This window comes from Euprymna scolopes, chromosome 45 (assembly GCF_053919585.1).
Source record: "Euprymna scolopes isolate OS-2025 chromosome 45, ASM5391958v1, whole genome shotgun sequence".
Classification (NCBI taxonomy): Eukaryota; Metazoa; Mollusca; class Cephalopoda; order Sepiida; family Sepiolidae; genus Euprymna; species Euprymna scolopes.
The window spans coordinates 61,423,857-61,443,239 of record NC_136526.1 but is presented as its reverse complement, the minus strand read 5'-3'; the positions used below and the strand labels follow the sequence as shown (position 1 = coordinate 61,443,239).

Sequence of the window (19,383 nt, the reverse complement as noted above, 5' to 3'; positions counted from 1 at the left end):
CGGAATCAGAAAAAATGTGTCCCTATTTTCTGAGCGTCAGGGGTGGGGGGCTGCATGGGGGCGGCATTTTGAGATGGTAAAAGGGGAAAATCGAAAAAAATGCTAACAAATTCATACTTGATATAAATTTTTATCGAATAGGTGCGAAAAGAAAGTTGGATATTTGGGTGTATATACACCGACATCAAAGAGGAAATAACATTAGATGCGAAAGTTTGAATTCATTAATTTTATTACTGTCCAATTCATGAGGCTAAGACTTTGAAAGTATCAAACGTTTGTTTTTGTAGCATACTTTTTATAACTCCTTGTAAACTTTACAATTGCTAGCTGGGGGATGGACAAATCACCCCGGGCAACCCCCACCATCTACTTAAAACAAAAGGAAAACAGATAAAATCTCAAATGAATAAAAAATATTAAAAGTCAGTTTTCATATTTTAATTTTAATTTAATTGAATTTAGGAAAATTAGATACCGTAGAACTAATTTTCGCAAGGTATGAAAATTAAGCAACTACAGAATAAATGTTAACTTAATAATAATGGACCAGTTTTTCTACCTAGCAAAAAATGGCCGAATTTTTCATGGACGAATTTTCCGGGCACCCAAATGCGGGGGGGGGGGGCGGCAAATTTTACTACCGCCCCGGGCAGCTTATTTTATTTATTGATCTTTTCTCTTCACTTTGTGATATATAAATCTGAGGTGAGAAAATAAATTATTTTCATTTGAATAGACATTTCAAAATGGTAGGGGTGAATCAAAAAGAAAACACTTGTCTAGAATATTATATTCGGTTTATTGGAAAGAGCGTAAAATGTCACATTGAACCTGAAAATATCGTAAAAATTAAATCATTAGAAAAAATTTGATGGATTTTTAAAGTTTAAAAATTGAAAAAAAAAATAACTCGTAAAATTCAATTGATTTCATTAAGTAACAAAAAAACATGTCTGCATGAACGCGCGCATGTTTTTTTGTTTTGTTTTTTTAATAAAAAATAATATTTCTATCAATTTTATTAATTTTTCTATTATTTTTTTCGGGTTTGTATTACTGTGCACATAGATTCGAAAAAGTTGTCAAAAACAAATATATAACAAATAAATGCTATCAAAGGCAAGATAAGTTACTTTTCTACGTAACTGGATATGTTTTAGTGTTTATATTTAATGTAACATGTTTATTCAGCTCGTAAAACAGTGTTTACCGATGTATTGGAAAATTCAAGATGGCGTCTGACTCCCTCTTTAACACTGTAAGTTTGGGGAAAGGTGTTATAAATAAAAAAAACTAGACAAAATACTATTAAAAACCCGCCGAATATATGTCAACCTATATCACGGTAACATATATTGAGCGAGTTTTTAACAGTATTTTATCCAGTTTCAAGTTGTATGAGTTTTGTAATATGACACGTTCGTTCCGCGGGTACATACATCGTAAAGATTTTTTTTTTATAATATTTTTTTTTTTAATGAGGTTTAATTCTTTACTGCCACCGATTTTTTTATTATTATTATTATTATTATTATTATTATTATTATTATTATTATTATTATTATTATTATTATAATAATAATAAGAAGAAGAAGAAGAAGAAGAAGAAAAAAGATAAAAGCAAAACATAGAAGAGTGACAATCAAGGGAGGTAATTTTTTTCAATTTGGTCGATATTTGACTTGTCTAAAAGAAATTGTTTAGCCAGAAATTAATGTGTTTGATTTTAAATATCAAAAATTAATTTCTTTCTTGAAATCAAAAACATCATTGAAAAGAAGAAAAAACTGGACAAAAAAGTAAGTAATTTTATGACTTTTTACGATATTATTTGTAACGATTTGAATTGATCACAAATTTATCGAAAATGTTGTCACGTTATTTTGAAATTAAATATTTTATCTTATAAAAATAATATTCTATCACATAAAAATATGTTTAAACGGACTTTACACATTTAAACAATGTTTTATGGAGTTCAAATTTTAAAAACAAACAAAAAAAAACATTTGAAAAACTTCTAAAGCGTCGGTATTCTTTTGTTACGGTTGTCTATGCTGCTACTAAACACACACCTTTGTCTTTGAATGTATGGTGGACCATTAGTGTAATAAATCTCACTTTTCAAAAATAAAAATAAAAAAGATAAATAAAAATAAATGAATAGCACTCTTGCTTTTAATTCTATTAAAATTTAAGAATTTTATTTTCTAAATCTTTATGGGGTTTAAGACTATATTTTTTAATCTATTAATATTTATTCTGTGAAAGTTTAACCTTAATAATAATAATAATAATAATACTAATAATAATAATAATAATAATAATACAAAGCACAATCTTTATTATGTATAGACCAGTCCAGGAATGATGATGTCATATTCCAAAAATGACGGAAATTGTCCAAGTAGTTTAAATTTTTAGTAAGAAAATCAAGTTTTATAAGTAAGCAAAAAGGGACTGTCCTAATCGCTATTTTGAAAAATGTGAGAGCAGATAATTCCACATTGTGAATCTATTTTAATACTGTGTTTTGCCATTTTTTTTTTACTCATATTAATTAATTTATTAAATTGTAAGCTTAATGTATAAAATAGTTAACAACACAACAGGAAGGTGTTGTTAACTATTCTACACTTTTAAATAACAAGTTAAACAATAATTTTGTGAAATATAATTTATATAAAAAATATTTTAAAAAATTAACAGATCCATTGTAGATTAATTATTATTATTTTTTTTTAACTCAATTGTTTTGTTTTTTTTTAATTATTCACCCTAAACGCCAGCATATTTTAGAAAATTTGAAAAATTAATTTAAAAGAATTCTGTTTGTATTGAAATTGAATTTTATCCAATATTATTATTTTTAAAAAATGGTGCATTTGACTTATTTCAAAAGCAAAATTACCGGAAAATATTTATTTTGTCACTAAACCAAAATGTTATATTCCTAAAATCAGGTAAATCAATCAAGTACTGTTTATTTCAACAAAGAAATAAAAATTTCACGAGAAAGCAATAACCTTTTAATCATTATCTTAGAGAAAAGAAAAGAAAGAAAGAAAATGCATCACATTAATATTAATTACAAACATAGTTTTTGGACAAGGGGGGGGCTCTGAGTGTGCAAGAGTTATTTCCCTTTTCATCTGTTTGTTTTTTTTTTCTTTGGTTTTTGCTTAGTTCGTATTTTGTATATGTTTCTACACTCGAGAATAAAAGTTGTACCTCTAAATGTTTTTTTTTGTAACACTTCTTTCTGTATTTACTGGAAAACCAAAAGAATTTTTTAAAAATGCTTACATATAGTTTAAAAATATAAAAACTAAATACATTATATTTTCCTGCCTTTGGTAACAAGCATTTTTCTTTATTTTAAGGTGGTAGTCATTTTTTGCATGGGAACTTCTAGTAAAGTCTTTTAATTTCAAACAGTTTCATGTACTGCATCTTTATTTACTGACTTGGTGGAATTTATCCAAATACACTACTTCTAAAGGATTAAAAAAAAAAAATTTTTTTTTAAATATGAAGGATATTACTTGTTATATATTGGACCCTAATTCGCTTAGTAAGGACAGTGTCAACTAGTATGAATTTTATGACTGTTATGAATAGGGCACTAATGCCAACAATTAGCCAACTATACTACTGACCTAACTTTTTTAACTGGTGAGTACTGATACAACGTCATGCAAAGTTGCCAAAATATTTTACAGTATATCTGCACGCACCCTCAAAATAGTTGCGCCTTGAAAAAATGCGACTTTTTTTTATTTTAACGTGTGAATGAATAACCTGCTTATTCATTGCTAACAATTATGCCTTATTCTTTGAAGTTAACTGTGAGAAAACGTCATGCACATATGCACACAGGAGCTTAACAACCGATAGTGTGGAAGTACCTGATTGAAGTAGACACACTGTCATAAAAAATATATAATTGAGATTATATTGGAAAGGTGGTAGCTTACTTTCCGATATATGATGGAGTGCAATTGTAACATTATTGAAATCCTTAGCAAATGTTTGGCAGATCATAAGACAACATTATGACTTTCAGATAAGTGAAACTCACTTTATGAACTTTGATTTTAGAGGACTTGAAGGTTTGCTTCCATGATTAGCAACTTTATTAATGACTCCCTTCTAAGCAATGTTACTCATATATAGCAGCATGATAGTCTCTCTACAAAAGTGGAGAAAGTCACCATCACTTTGGATGATTTAAAAGTTCTCACATAGTTGACTCTACCTCATCTATCTCTCCCTAAATTAGTCAAATAGTGATATTAAATGGAGCTGAGATCATGTACATTGGCACCAAACCTGGGATCTACCTGACATTATATTGGTGATACTTTGATCAAGTATGTCTCAACTACATTGCCAGCAAACATGTAGCAGATTTGAAATGCTTAGTAGAGGCCATAGCCTTGTATGTGTTCGCCAGAATAATTATCTGGTCTTCCAATTGATATGATTATTGTCCCATGACATGCTCTCCTGAATGCAATACACATTAAGCTAGGACAACCTACCAAACATTAAAGGTAGCTGATACTTTGAAATTGACTGTGTGAATGAAATGTATCTGCTTTTAGTGTGCTTCCCCTGATTTTTGTCATACACTGTTTCACCATTTCAACCAGATCAGCAAATTGAGACATTGCAGGATGCTTTTCAAAAATCTGCTTAACAATCAGATCATGTAATAATTGCCATGTAGTCATAACGACAGACTCCAATACCAACTTTTAATCTTTTAAAAACCATGTGTTCCTGTGTAGTCATCACATCTTAAAAAATTAACATCAATCCGTTCACTGAGATTGAAGATGATTTATGTAAAGCGATGGTGGCATTTTTGGGGGGGCAAACCTGATGACAATCTCTCTGAAATGAGGTATTCTAGTCTTTTCCAAAAGGTTAGTTCAACCAAAAGCTTTGTTACACCTGAAAGACTGTCACCGCCCTCCTCTGCGATGAAGTATCAAGTGACGTTTTGGATGCACAATGGTGAATTGCAGAACTACAGTCATGTTCCAGTAATGATTGATACTTCACTTGCACCAGAAACACTTCTTAAAATAATTCACTGCAACTGTTCTGATAGTAATAAAATCATAAAACGCTTTCTTTGAATTTGTTCAGAGTCAAACGATATTTTAACTGGACTATAATAATAAATAATCTACATCAACAATATTCCAAGCAAAAACAATTGAATCCACATTATAAAGTTTGACCAAGACTTAATTCTGGACATCTGGACAACAACGCTGACTTGGCCTTGCATAACATGTTTGCCCTTCCAGAAACAATTATCAGTATGAACCCAATAATGAATTATCATTAAGCAACCAATTAAATTTATATATTGTGAGCAAAGAGGATGTTCCTGCTGATTTCCTCACAGAGTAGTGACAATGCACCTCATCTTGTTGACAACCAATATGTATGGCCGTGTTTGTCATTCTGAACGTAGAAGGAAACCCACCTATTTGTCGCTATGGTAAGAGAAAAAAAAGTAGATATGAGAAAAATGTCAGTTTTCATTTATTAGCTTGTACTTATCAGTCTCCTCTGAAATGAAGTCAAGTTCCTTTTTGATTTCCGATCACTTCTCTCACAGATTAGGGAACCAACATGTACGGACATGCTCTACGTTTATAAAACAGAATAAAACATTTTGCCGATTCCCTTTTATTTGCTTTTATTAATCAATGAAATGAACAGATTCTGCATCAAACTATTTTGTATAAATTAATGTGAACAACTTTCAGCTTAAACATCATCATTTTTAAATGAGCAATATGTTGGCAGAAATGTAAACGATGCAATAATGAGCAAGAGAATCACTTAATGGATCGCTGTTTATATATATATGTCGTATAATAAACTGTAATAAGCACTAAAAATATCTTGACTTGATTTAATACATATCAGTTATTTTTCATTTAAAATTTATATATTTTTATTTTTTATTCACAGGCAACAGTTACAGTGGATAGCTCATATAATTAACATAAAAATATTTTATTCTTCTGAACTGAGTTTATCACTTCTTTTGCATTAAAATTTATCAATTTATTCTTGTGAAGTGTGTGGTATGGAATCTTCAAATTATTTTATAGCTAAAAAGCACCTGCAAACACACACTGTAGAGAAACGTTTTTCCTGTGAAGTTTGTGGCAATACATTTACAAAAAGGTTTCATGTTATAGAACACATGCGAAGAATACATACTGGAGAGAAACCTTATTCATGTACAGTTTGTGATAAAGCATTTGCAGCAAAGGCGGACTTAAAATCACACATGAGAACACACACTGGAATAAAACCTTATTCTTGTGACGTATGTGGCAAAAAATTTACAAGAAAATTTGATGTGGCAAAACACATGCAAAGAATACACACGGAAGAGAAACTATATTCATGTAAATTTTGTGATAAAGCATTTGCAGCAAATGTTGATTGTAAATTACACATAAAAAGACACACTGAAGGGGCACCTTTTTCATGTGAAATCTGTGGAAAAACATTTACACTACAATCTAATGTTAGAATACACATGCGAAGAATACACACTGGAGAGAAACCTTATTCATGTAACATTTGTGATAAAGCATTTGCAGCAGATGTTGACTTAAAATCACACATGAGAACACACACTGGAGAAAAACATTTTTCCTGTGAAGTCTGTGGTAAAAAATTTACTAGAAAATCAAATGTCACGACACACATGCGAAAAATACACACGGAAGATAAACCTTATTCATGCAACGTTTGTGATAAAAAATTTGCAGCAAATGTTGACTTAAATTTACATATGAAAAGACACACTGGACAGACACTTCTTTCTTGTGAAGTGTGTGGCAAAGAATTTATGAGAAAACTGCATCTTACGACACACATTCGAATAATACACACGGGAGAGAAACCTTATTCATGTCACGTTTGTGGAAAAGCATTTGCAGCAAATGCTGGCTTAAAATCACACATACGAACACACACTGACGAGACGCATTTTTCTTGTGAAGTGTGTGGCAAAGAATTTTCAAGAAAATCTCATGTTACGATACACATGCGAAAAATACACACAGGAGAGAAACTATATTCATGTAAAGTTTGTGATAAAGAATTTGCAAGCAATAATTTCCTTAAATCACACATGAGATCACATTCTGGAGAGAAACATTTTTCATGTGAAATCTGTGGCAAAGCATTTACAGCACAATGTAGTGTTACGGTACACATGCAAAGAATACACACTGGAGAGAAACCTTATTCATGTAACATCTGTGATAACTCATTTGTAACAAATAAAGATTTAAAATCACACATTATAAAACACACTGGAGAGAGATGTTTTCCTTGTGAAGTGTGTGGTAAAAAATTTCCAAGAAAATATTACATACCGATACATATGCAAAGAGTACATATTGGAAAGAAACCTTATTCATGTAAAATTTGTGATCACAGATTTGCAAGCAATAACGAGTTAAAATCACATATGAGAAAACACACTGGAGAGAAACCATTTTCATGTGAAATCTGTGGCAAAGCATTTGCAAAACAATCTAATGTTAGACTACACATGCGAAGAATACACACTGGCGAGAAACCTTATTCATGTGAAGTCTGTGATAAAGCATTTGCAAGCAATACTGAGTTAAAATCACACATGAGAACCCACACCAGAGATAAACCATTTTCATGTGAAGTGTGTGGCAAAGCATTTTCCAAAAAATATTATGTTATGGAGCACATGCGAAGAATACACACTGGGGAGAAACCTTATTCATGTAAAGTTTGTGGTAAAGTATTCGCAACAAATGCTGACTTAAAATCACACATGATAACACACACTGGAAGGTATAGCAAGCATACCCGGTGAACCAAGTGCAAGTGAAATAAAAACGATTGCACTGAAAGGGACGGCTAGAATCCTGAAAAGATCTCTTGGTTGGACTCACTAAAATAGGGGTAAATGTCAGACATCTGGTTGGATGTCCCATCCCCTAGAAGAAAAAGTTTAAGAAAAATGAAAAAAAAAGAGCGAAGGTATGAGGAGAGATGCCACTTGACAGATCGTCGAATATATGAGAATATGAACAAATGAACAACCACCAATATATTTACGGTTTTTATATGAAGTGTGTGGCAAAACATAAGAATATATCATGCTACAATACACATGCAAAGAATACACACTGGAGAAAACCATATGAGAAACCATATTCATGTGAAGTATACAAAGTATTTGCAACAAATGCTGACTTTAAATAACACATGATAACACACAGTGTTTGGCATCCTGTAGAATGCACCATCCCAGCAAAACAGGATAAGAAAGCTGAAACTATAAGGCAGAAAACTTTCCTCTGTTAAGTGTGTATTAAGGCATTTACAAGAAAGTCTCATATTAAGATGCACATACACTGGAGAAAAACCTTATTCTAAGTAAAGTGTTGGTAAACCAGGTGTAACAAGGCTGAAGTAACATCAGATATACGATTACACACTGGAGTAAATTTTATAAATATAAAATACTTGAATCGTTATTTTTTCTACAAATTCTACTTTTAAAAACATGCAGACGCACATTGGAAGAGAGTTTTTATGCTCGTTAGAAACTATCCAACGTCTCTAGAGACAGGTGTTTGTCAGGGCAACCTGGCATTAAAATATTTTCCCTGTAAGTAGACTCTGAATAAATACTCAAAATCACATAGCATTCGTGGTTCTTATAAGATGGCCTTTCATGAAGCTTAATACTTCACCAGACAAGAGGGAGTTTTATTTTAGAAACCAGTACGGCAAAAAGAACACAATAAAGATATACTATAACGTATTTAAATACAGTAAGACCAAAAGAACACAATAAATATATACTATAACATATTTAAATACAGTAATACCAAAAGCACACAATAAAGATATACTATAACGTATTTAAATACAGTAATACCAAAAGAACACATTAAAGATATACTATAACATATTTAAATACAGTAAGACCAGAAGAATACAATAAAGATATAATATAACATATTTAATTATAGTAAGACCAAAAGAACACAATAAAGATATAATGTAACATATTTAATTACAGTAAGACCAAAAGAAAAACACAATAAGATATAATGTAACATATTTAATTACAGTAAGACCAAAAGAAAAACACAATAAACATATACTATAACATATTTAAATTTTCAATTTGGATGAAAGAAATTGTATTTATAATTTTTTACTAAATCCGTGTTTAAGAGGTGAATGAGAACATAACTGGATTAGTTAAATGTTTCGTTATTCATATGAAGTGTGTGGTAAATCAATTACTTTCAAATATCTTTTAGTTCAACACACTGGAAAGCACACCCCGGAGAAAACGAATTCCTATAAGAAACTATCCTCGAGACTCAAGAGAAACCTTATTTTTATCAACAGTGAGGCGCCATATTCAACCAATTCACAGTGTAGAAGCAGTTTATGGAAGATCAAGCTGTAAAGAAATACAGATAGCAGCAGATGTCATAAAAAATGGAAATAGTGAGGAATAAGCATAAACGGTTAACTTAAAAAACATTAATCGTAAAGATTGTTTAAGGCTTTCGGGGCGTCATACTGGAAATATTGCCGACATATATGATGAACCAGCAACGCAGATTGCAAGAAAGAAAAGGAATATACAAAATCGAAATAGACATTGTAATATGGAACAAGCCCGAAAGAAGTGCACTTATTATTGATGTCACCGTTCCAAATTATTCTGTTCTTAATAGAACTGAATGCAAAAAAATAAAATATCAAGACCTAAAAATTATTATGCAATGCAACAAACAATGGAGTATGAAAATATCTGTAATTTGACCATCTGTAATTAATACCACTAAATATTTATGTGGTACTAAATATTATTACCTAGGTAGGAAATTAAGTACAATGCATTTTATTCTTGTGATGTTTATGGAAAATCATATTTAAACCAGCAATGACATTTATGGACACAGTATTTGAAATTATTTTCCACATGTTTTATTTATTGCCTAATAACGATTAGTCAGTTTCCATTTAATTATGAAACAGAAATAAGCACGTACATATCTCCATGTACTTAAACGGTACTATGAAATTAGAGAGAAAGTAGTTACCCTAGTTTAAGTCGGTGTCAATTGAATTATATTGATTTAAACAAGATAACTAAATATGTATCATAAGAAAGTAGAATCTCAACGATTTATTATAGTAATCATTAGAGCAGCTCATGTAAAAGAATTTGAAAATCTTTCTGACAAATATACCTTGTGAACCAAGTGCAAGTGAGCAACCTGACATAAACTTATAATGTTCTGCTATGATATATTTGTTGCAGGGAATCACTACTTAATATACTATTTAAACATTTACAGTTACTTCTATGCAGAATTTGAGAATGTGATTCACCTTAAATTCAATTCTCTTCAATTTGATGACGAATGCAACGTTCAAGTTGGATTACCACTTGGCTTCCTCGATAATTTTATGGATTTTATTATGCCGACTTTTTAAAAGATCGGGCTACAATTTTTAGTTTTAATTTTTCAATTCTATTTTTTTAATTAATTTCCATGTTTTTGTACATATATTTTGCTTATATAATTTTTCTGTAACTTTGTATCTGTATTAATTATTTATTTTCACTCTGTATATATCTATGACATGATTTATATTTTTATTTCTAGGATAATGTTTTTTTTTTATTGTAGTTTCTTTTCTCTCTATAGTCTTGTTTTTCTCGTCTGTTCTCTTCTGGTGAGCAGCATTAAGCTTCGAAATACCGTGGTCTTAAGGGGTTTATTTGTATGTCAAATGTTTTTCATTTTTGGTATGATGATCAAATAAATTTTATTTTACTTAGAACTGTAATCAATTCATATATATATACTAAAACTCGGTCGTTCTTGGTTGTTTGCTTGTTTGCTTGCGCAATATACTCCTCCTACTACTACTACTCTGCCTCCTATTCTTGCTACTACTATTCTCTTTACAACTACTACTACACCTCCTTTTACTACTACTACTACGCCTCCTTTTCCTTATCCTACTATTACTACTACTGGTTGACATGTATTTTCCCTACTACTACTCTAAACAGAATGACTCATCGAAATCTATGTATTTTTTCATTTTAATATACTTTCATAGAAATGTTTCTGTTATGTCACAAAAACTATTTTCTTTACGTCACAAGTGTCATGCTCATACATTAATTCCATAGCTAATATAACATACTGACCTCTTAAGGGATGTTTTGCAACTATTCTATATTACAACTATACTGTCGCATTTTTCTCACAAATAAATCAACTTTGACTTGTTGACAACATATTTTTTACTGTGTACATTTTCAGCGGCCTAATTTTTTTTGCGTTTTAAATTATCCAAATAAACAATTTTTAATACTTTCTGCATTTTTTTTTACCTCGTTCATTTCCGTATTACGTTTAAGTTATTTTAACGCAACTTATAATTCAATGACTGTAAGTTGTTTTTTTTTTTCAAAAATAAACAATTATAAACAAAATGACTCATAGAAATCAATCTATATTCTTTTTTTTATTTTAATATACTTTCGTAGAAATGTTTCTGTTATGTCACAAAAAACTATTTTCTTTACGTCACGTTACGCTCATACATGAATTCCATAGCTAATATAACATACTGACCCAACGTGTCACGGGTAGTCTAGTATATATATATATATACATATATATATATATATATATATATAAATCTGTAAAAATAAAGCAATTTGTTTACGAAATTTTAAGAGCTTATATATATATATAAATACAAATACAAGCACACATATATAAGGAATTTAAAACATAATGTTAGGTAAGTTGCTAATCGGGTTAATCTGAAATCGTGTGAATCAAATAATTGATGATAAGCTTGTCTTTGCATCTGTGAATAATCTGTGAAAAGACATTCTTTTAAAAGGAACACTACTTACGGTTTTGGATCATTAGTGAACTTAGTATTCATACAGTCTGATTATTTGTGATATGGCATTAACAGAAACTGACACGCTTGCTGCTCCAGTGATGTGAATGTCATTATCAGCAAACTGCGATGATCATTAAACATAAAAATTACTATTTTCACAAAAACTATTATAAATCATAGAAATTAAAATATAAAATGTATTTTTATTGAATGCAAAAGTCATATTTACTGATGAACATGCAATAGAAACGATAGAATTATCAATTATACAAATGATAGATTTGTTACATTTGTAACTTTGCTGCAACAAAGCAAATAATTGCATTCAATACGTTTTCAACACCAACAGCAACATCTGTTTTGTGATAGTGCAATGAAGTAATCAAAGCAAAGCATATCAACACTTCCTTTTTAAACGTGCTTTTAGTCGAGTGTCCTTTATTGTTGAGTGTTCAGAGACACAAGAACCGGTTGTGAATCCGGTTCGAATCATGTATTAGGATGAGCAAAACTACATCGTTAATACAAAATCAAGTCTTATGTTAACATTTGCTCTAAGGAATAGTTTTAATTTGTTATTGAAAATATTACAACAGTCCTCATCAATAAGAATAATAAGGCAAATCCCATAACTTATTGTTAGATAATAGCAGGTTTAAAAGTGTTTACTAACTATTATCGACACACACACACACACACACACACACATATATATATATATATATGTATATATATATAAAATGTATTTATAATTACATATAATAAATTTATATGTATGTATATATATATATATATATATATATATAATGTATATATGTAAAAATATGTTTAACCTTTATATATCTAATTTTAAATAAATAAGAATGTAAATATAATAGTAATCATAGTGGGGGTGATAAATAGTTAAATGGATTCATCCTAATCTTATAAATACAAGACTGATAAATTAAAAAATGTATCCATTTTAAATGTGGAAATTGATGGATCGCACAAGTAAGAAATTCATTTTTATAGTATGAAAAGGTTAGTAATTGCAATTAAGAATAAGAAATTGGATCAAATGTTTGTAACATGTCTTCTTCCTAAGATTAAGGGTGGTGGTGTTTGATCAACACTGCTGGGGAGCCATGATGTAATATACTGTTTTGTTTTTAAATCCCCGAAATAGTGTTTCATGGTAAACAACTGATGCTCCCTTGAAAAATAAATTATTGGTATTATAGTAAATTCGAGAGCGAGTTGTGGCAGTGATTGCAGGTGATGAAATGACTTACTGACTAGATGGTTTTCTAACGAATGATAAAAAATATTTTTTGTATAGTTTTAAAGGTTAAAAACTTCAAAGACTATATATATATATATATATATATATATATATACATATATATATATATATATATACTGATAAGTGGACAACAGCAGTGACCTTGCTAGACTAAGAATAGAAATATTATTTTAGTCAAAGAAGTTCAGGTGAAAGTTTATTATGTAAATATTCAAGTGATATGTTTATAGATTTAGCTGTAGTTTGCTATGAACATAAGAATTTAGAAATATAAAACAATAATTAATAAGCGACACTGTTCAAGCCACGTTTCGATAGGGAGATGTGTCCTTTAATTGGTTATGTTACCAGAACTGACAGGTCAAAGACAAGAAGTTTACTCAGTCTCAGAGTTTTCGGCAAACCAGTCAAATGTGAGAGTGTCTGATCCAAAACTCAGCCTAGAAGCAGATGCTATAAAGAAACAGATATATACATAATGCAGACTCCTGGGGAAACATGAGACAAATGAAATAAATTTATATATAAAAAATATAAATGGTTGTCGTGTGGTCCCTCATAATCACTCATCAAGATTCCAGTATGTTTCATGTTATGTCGTAAACCGTCACCTATGTATATTTCATTTCACACACAAGAGCTGTAATCAATACAGAGAGGAATAAAGGTATGAACTATTCTCTCCTATATTCTGTCATCTAATATGAACCCCTATTCAACGTTTACATGTATTGATGCTGCTATATAACATTATGACTTTTTCATGATATAAAGAAGTTGATGTTTTTGATTAGAAGTATTAAAATAACAATTTTTTGTAAGCATCAGGAGTACTGTGTAGGTAGTTGGGCAGCAAGATGTCGGTTCACGTTACACTTGAACTTCTGCATGTCAGTACAGTTGGGGAAGCAGTAACCCGGAAGGGAATTCCAAAGTCTAGCTGTTCTGGGGAAGAAACTACTGGAGTAGAAGGCTCTCTAGCATCTAGGGATCTCTACTGTGAAGGGGTGGGATTTAGCTGCTTGTCGGGGGTATTTAGGTCGAGGGGGCACATGTGCTTGCAGTTCGTCAGAGCATTCACCATTAAAGTACTTGTAGAACAGGCAGAGGGATGCAACATTTTGTCGATGTGACAGAGGCTGAAGTTTAGATGACAGTTCAGGATCTATCAGATTGGCGCCTCTCTTTTGAACCTACTAGCAGATGCACCAGCCCAAATATTACAACAAATCTTTATACATGGGCGAATGGTGGCCTTATAGAGGTATAGGATACTTTCTAGCAAGGTAGAGAGAACCCACCTTCTTTGCAGCGGTCCTGGCAATGTTCTCAATGTAATTGTTCCAACTCATATTTCTTGTGAACGTTAGGCCGAGGAATTTAAAAGATGTACTTTCAGATAAAGAGTCATTGGCCATTGCTATTGGTGGTAGGGAAGGTTTCTTGTAAAATTTAAAGCAAGCAAGTTTAGTCTTGACAGCATTGAAGGTGACCATACATTTTTGTCCCCATTCCCCTACGGATCAGATGTCATCCTCTAGTGTTTCTGCCATTTCTTTAGATATGTGTTCATTTGTTTACCTGTCTTGCCTGTTATAGAATGTGGCGTCATCGGCATATATATCTATCTCAGAGGCAATTTTGTTGGGGGGGGGTCATTTATGAATATTAGGAATAATAAAGGTCCAAGGATAGACCCCTGAGGCACTCCTGCATTTATATCATATTGTTTAGATGTACGACCGTCAAGGACAACCTGGATTTTTCTCTAATCTAAGAAGGATTTAATTATGTTAAGTATTCTTCCGCTGATGCCATATGATCTGATTTAAGACCCTCATGCAATATTCTGTCAAAAGCCTTAGATATATCTAGAGCTACCGCTCTACCCTCCCCCGCTTTGTCCAGTGAATGGCATATACGTTCTGAGATTACAGTTAGGATGTCTGCTGTGGAACAGGCTTGCCTAAATCCATATTGTTGATCAGTCAGAAGTTTAGCATCTGTAAGGTGATGGATTAGAGCTTGGTTAATTATGGTCTCTAATATTTTGGCGAAAAGTAGGAAGAGGCTAATGGGGCGATAATTTACTGGGTCAGTTCCTTCGCCAGAATTCTTGAAAACTGGTATTAAGGAAGCAGTTTTCCAGCAGGTAGGAAAGCAAGATTCATTAATTGTAAAGTTTGGACAGAACTGAAGGTTCTTTGGCGGCGCATTCTTTTTAATAGTATAGCCGGGATGAGATCAGGTCCACATGCTTTTGCAGTGTCAAGCTCTCTTATGATAGCATGCACCTGAGATGGGATGATTTTCAGATCGTCTAGTGTGACGTCTGTCCGCAAACGAAAGTCAGGGAGGGGTTGGTTAGCAGAATCCAGTGTGGAGTTGGAGGCAAACCGTCTGGCAAGCATGTTAGCCCTCTTGGTTGCTAAGCAAACAACCTCATGATTGTTGGATAGTGGGGAATTTTATTGCCCATTATTTACTACACTGTTGTAGGTTTTCCAGAAGTCGCGGGTTCCTTATTTCTGTGCTTCGATGCGTTTTTTGGTGGTTTCAGTAAATTCTCTCTTAGCTGCCGCTATTTCTTTCTTAGTTATTTTTGGCTTCTATGTCCTTCTGTCTGTTTGACTGGACTTATATCGGTTAAAATTTGCGGTACGCATGCTGCCTTTGCGCTATGGCAGCTGCACAAGTAGAAGTAAACCATTGGGGGGAGTGGGGTTTGCTATAGAATTTGTGTGTTGGAACATGTGCTTTAATTGCCGCTTTGAACCATTCAGTTGTCTCCTTTGCGCAATGTTCAGCAGGAAGTGAACAGATTTTTATCCATGAAGCGTCTCTGATGAGATCCCTAGTGGTACCCAGTCAGCCTTTTTATAATATCTCCTTGTTTTGTGCACTGACTCTTCAGTTTTTGATCTAGAGTTTAGGGCGATTTAAATAATTACCACAGCATGATCGGCGTTCCCAAGAGGGCTGTGGGCATTTGTTACACAGTCATCGGGAACTGTGGTCAGAAACAGATCTAGAAGTGATGTGTGTTGTTCTTGTTGGTCTGGGAAAATGGTTGGAAATATAACCATCTGTGATAGGGAATGAAATATAGAGAAGTTACGTGTTGTGGTACCAGCTGCGTCTGTGTGAGTAGAAAATCCAAGCCAGTTGTTGTGGTGGACATTGAAGTCACCAAATATATGCACTTGTGCGCTACTGTCGAGGGAAAGTTCTGTATCTATGCTGTCAGAGACTTTGTTTATTAGGGTAAAGTCCTGGGTCGAGGGAGAGTAGTAGAGAAAATAATAGTCGCTAATGTTATGTTGCATGTTAAGTCTAAAGCACATAAAGGCTTGATCCTCCGATTCTAGTTTAGTTTCTCTAGTTAAGGGGAGGGTGTTTCGAATGTAGACTCCAAGCACATGCATATGTCTGCCAGAGTCCGTACGGCAGAGTGGGAGGTATCCAGGCATCTTAAAGTAGGTAGAGGAGATAAGGGAGTGTAGGTTAGTCTCACTTAGTGCTAAGATATCCAGGATGTTTGTTAGAATAAATGCCTCAACATCATTTAAATTAGTTCTAAGCCCACGGATGTTCGTAAATGCAAGCCTCAAGGGAGAAGGCAGGTTGGTTTTGTTTGAGTTTGGGCCTAGTTTTAGCGTAATTTTTTATGTCCTGTCATTTTTATTTTTAAGAGTTTCAGTTTAGGTGAGGGGGTGCTGAACAAGTGGTTATGCAGAATACCAAACATGCAACACAGGCAGACCAGCAGTTGTCCCTCCATCTACTAGGATTGTGGCCTCGGGATAGCCCACCGGGGATGAGTGCAGTGTCCCTTTCCATGCGCGACATGGCACTATGAACATCCCTATATTATACAACAGTTGATGGAACAGCCACTCTAAGCGCTACCCAAGACTTAGGGCACCTGTACTACCAGTCGGGAACAGCAGCCAGGAACTGTCTATCTGGTACCCTCAACCCATCAGACGATGGTCAACCCAATCTGCTTGTACTGGCATTACGGTATTCAAGCACTCCCAAGTACCCAGTTTAAGGGATGGGATGTCTCGGGAGTGGGAAAAAACGGCGTTCATTGCCCTAGTCAGGAAACAAGATTGACCACCGAGTGTTTCTGTCGACTCCCAGTTGTTCGACCTCTCTGCCTGGCGATAGACACTGCCTATCTACTCCTTAATTGAAGTCGAAGTTAATATCACTGCTGCAATCCTCAAACATAGCAAAAATGTACTTGCGTCTGAAATGCATCAGTATCATCTCAGTTTTAGGGCCTGCAATCTTACCCCAATATGTGAGCGATACAACACTGGTACCATTCTTTCATGTGCAACAACTCCCATGCTTTCTGTCTAAAGAACATATTGTTATTTGACTCTCAGACAATTCCATAAATCACATTTCTCAGCAAACGTCTCTTTGTGTCATCTTTCTTTATGTCTAAAATAGTAATAGAAATGTGTCACGAAAGAGTAGAGACAGTTCTGTAGGAGAAAGAGAGTTCGAGTGTGTACTACTGCATAGAAGTCCAATTGCGGAGGTAGTTGTAGGAATTTCCAAGTTGTTATATTGCACCAAGTCATAGAAATTTCCAGGTTGATATCCGGGGTCACATTAATTAACTAGGAGAGATGCACCCCTAGTTTTCGTTAATATATAAGGAGAATTGGTTTGATGATGTGTTTATCTAAAAACAAAATTGAAATTTTCAGTCGATTCCACAATCATTTAACAATTAATTTAGACATTGAATTTTCGATGATCAAGGGAGGTAATTTGTCTTTAAAATACTTTTTGTCCATGTAAAAGAAGCCGTTTTTTGTTGTTTTTTTTTTTTACTTTTATCGATTATTGACTTGTTTGTAACAAAATGAAAATTAATTTTTCAGTTTACAAATGGGAAATTAATTTTTTTTCTTGAAGTTAAATACATCATATGAAAGAAGAAAAATTAGACGAAAAGTAAGTTTTTGATTTTTGCTTTTATTTGTAGTTATTTAAAAAGAATTTATCATAACTTTATTTGATTTTTGTATTTTTTTCTATAATATAAAAACGATTAAAATACGTTGAAATCTTAAGGTCTTTTTGTAGAATTCAACATAATGAATAAATAATAATAATAATAATAATAATAATAATAATAATAATAATAATAATAATGATAATAATAATAATGATAATAATAACAATAATAATAATAATGATAATAATTATAATAATAATAATAATAATAATAATGAAAAATCTTCATGTCGCTACGAAACGAAAAGGTCAAATTCCCAAAATCACGTAAATTGATCAAGTATTTTTTATGCAAAGAAAAATCATTTTTTACGATTTTTAGGGATTGCAAGATTGATTTTACAATCTGGATAGTTCGAATTAAGGTGTCTGTCTTTATTAAATGTGGAAAATCAAGGCACGCCGTTCTCGTTTCCTTATAAATAAGATTTTCTTAGATAAAAATAGAACTACTTGATCAATTTACGTGAGTCTGGGAATATGACATGTTCGTTCCGTGACAGGTACGTAAGTTGAATTCTCGACTTGCACCGATTCTTGTAATTTATTCTATAATATGAAAACAATTAAAATATGTTTAAATGTTGTTAAGAATTTTTTTCATGGAGTTACAAAAATTTATAACGCGTTTAAACAATTTCTCACACAAAGCATGAAGAAAGAAGGTCGGTATTCTTCACAAAGTATGAACTGAAAAAAAAAAAATAAATAGAAGAGCGAAAATCAAGGGAGGTAATTTTGTACGAAAAATATCTTTTTTTTTCTTCATATAAGAGCTGTTTTCAATTTGGTCGATATTTGACTAATTATTAAGAAATTTATTCATTTTTAATTTTACTTATCGAAAATTAATTTCTTTCTTTAAATCAAAAAACATCATTAGAAAGAAGAACACTGGACAAAAAAGTAAGTAATTTTATGACTTTTACGATATTATTTTTGTAATAAAAAAAGAATTGATCACAAATTTATCGGACAATTTTATCACTTAGCTTGAATTTGAATACATTATTTTATAATCTAAAAATATTCTTCTATTATATGCAATATGTTTA

At 32.0% G+C, this 19,383-nt stretch overlaps 2 protein-coding genes and 1 long non-coding RNA gene across 3 annotated transcripts in view; all 3 read left to right on the top strand.

The window, feature by feature from the left end:
• The window catches only part of LOC145269814 (uncharacterized), a 211,995-nt gene that overhangs the window by 25,570 nt on the left and 167,042 nt on the right, over positions 1–19,383 (top strand). The window lies entirely within an intron of this gene.
• Positions 1,670–11,000, top strand: LOC145269811 (uncharacterized). Its single transcript, XR_013865252.1, has 2 exons — positions 1,670–1,802; positions 6,001–11,000. It is a non-coding gene; the product is annotated as an uncharacterized LOC145269811 (long non-coding RNA).
• LOC145269214 (uncharacterized) overlaps positions 19,098–19,383 on the top strand; it is a 36,621-nt gene continuing 36,335 nt past the window's right edge. The window contains exon 1 of the mRNA XM_080124832.1: positions 19,098–19,234. The gene's annotated coding sequence lies outside the window, so the exon portion shown is untranslated. The remainder of the gene's footprint in view (positions 19,235–19,383) is intronic.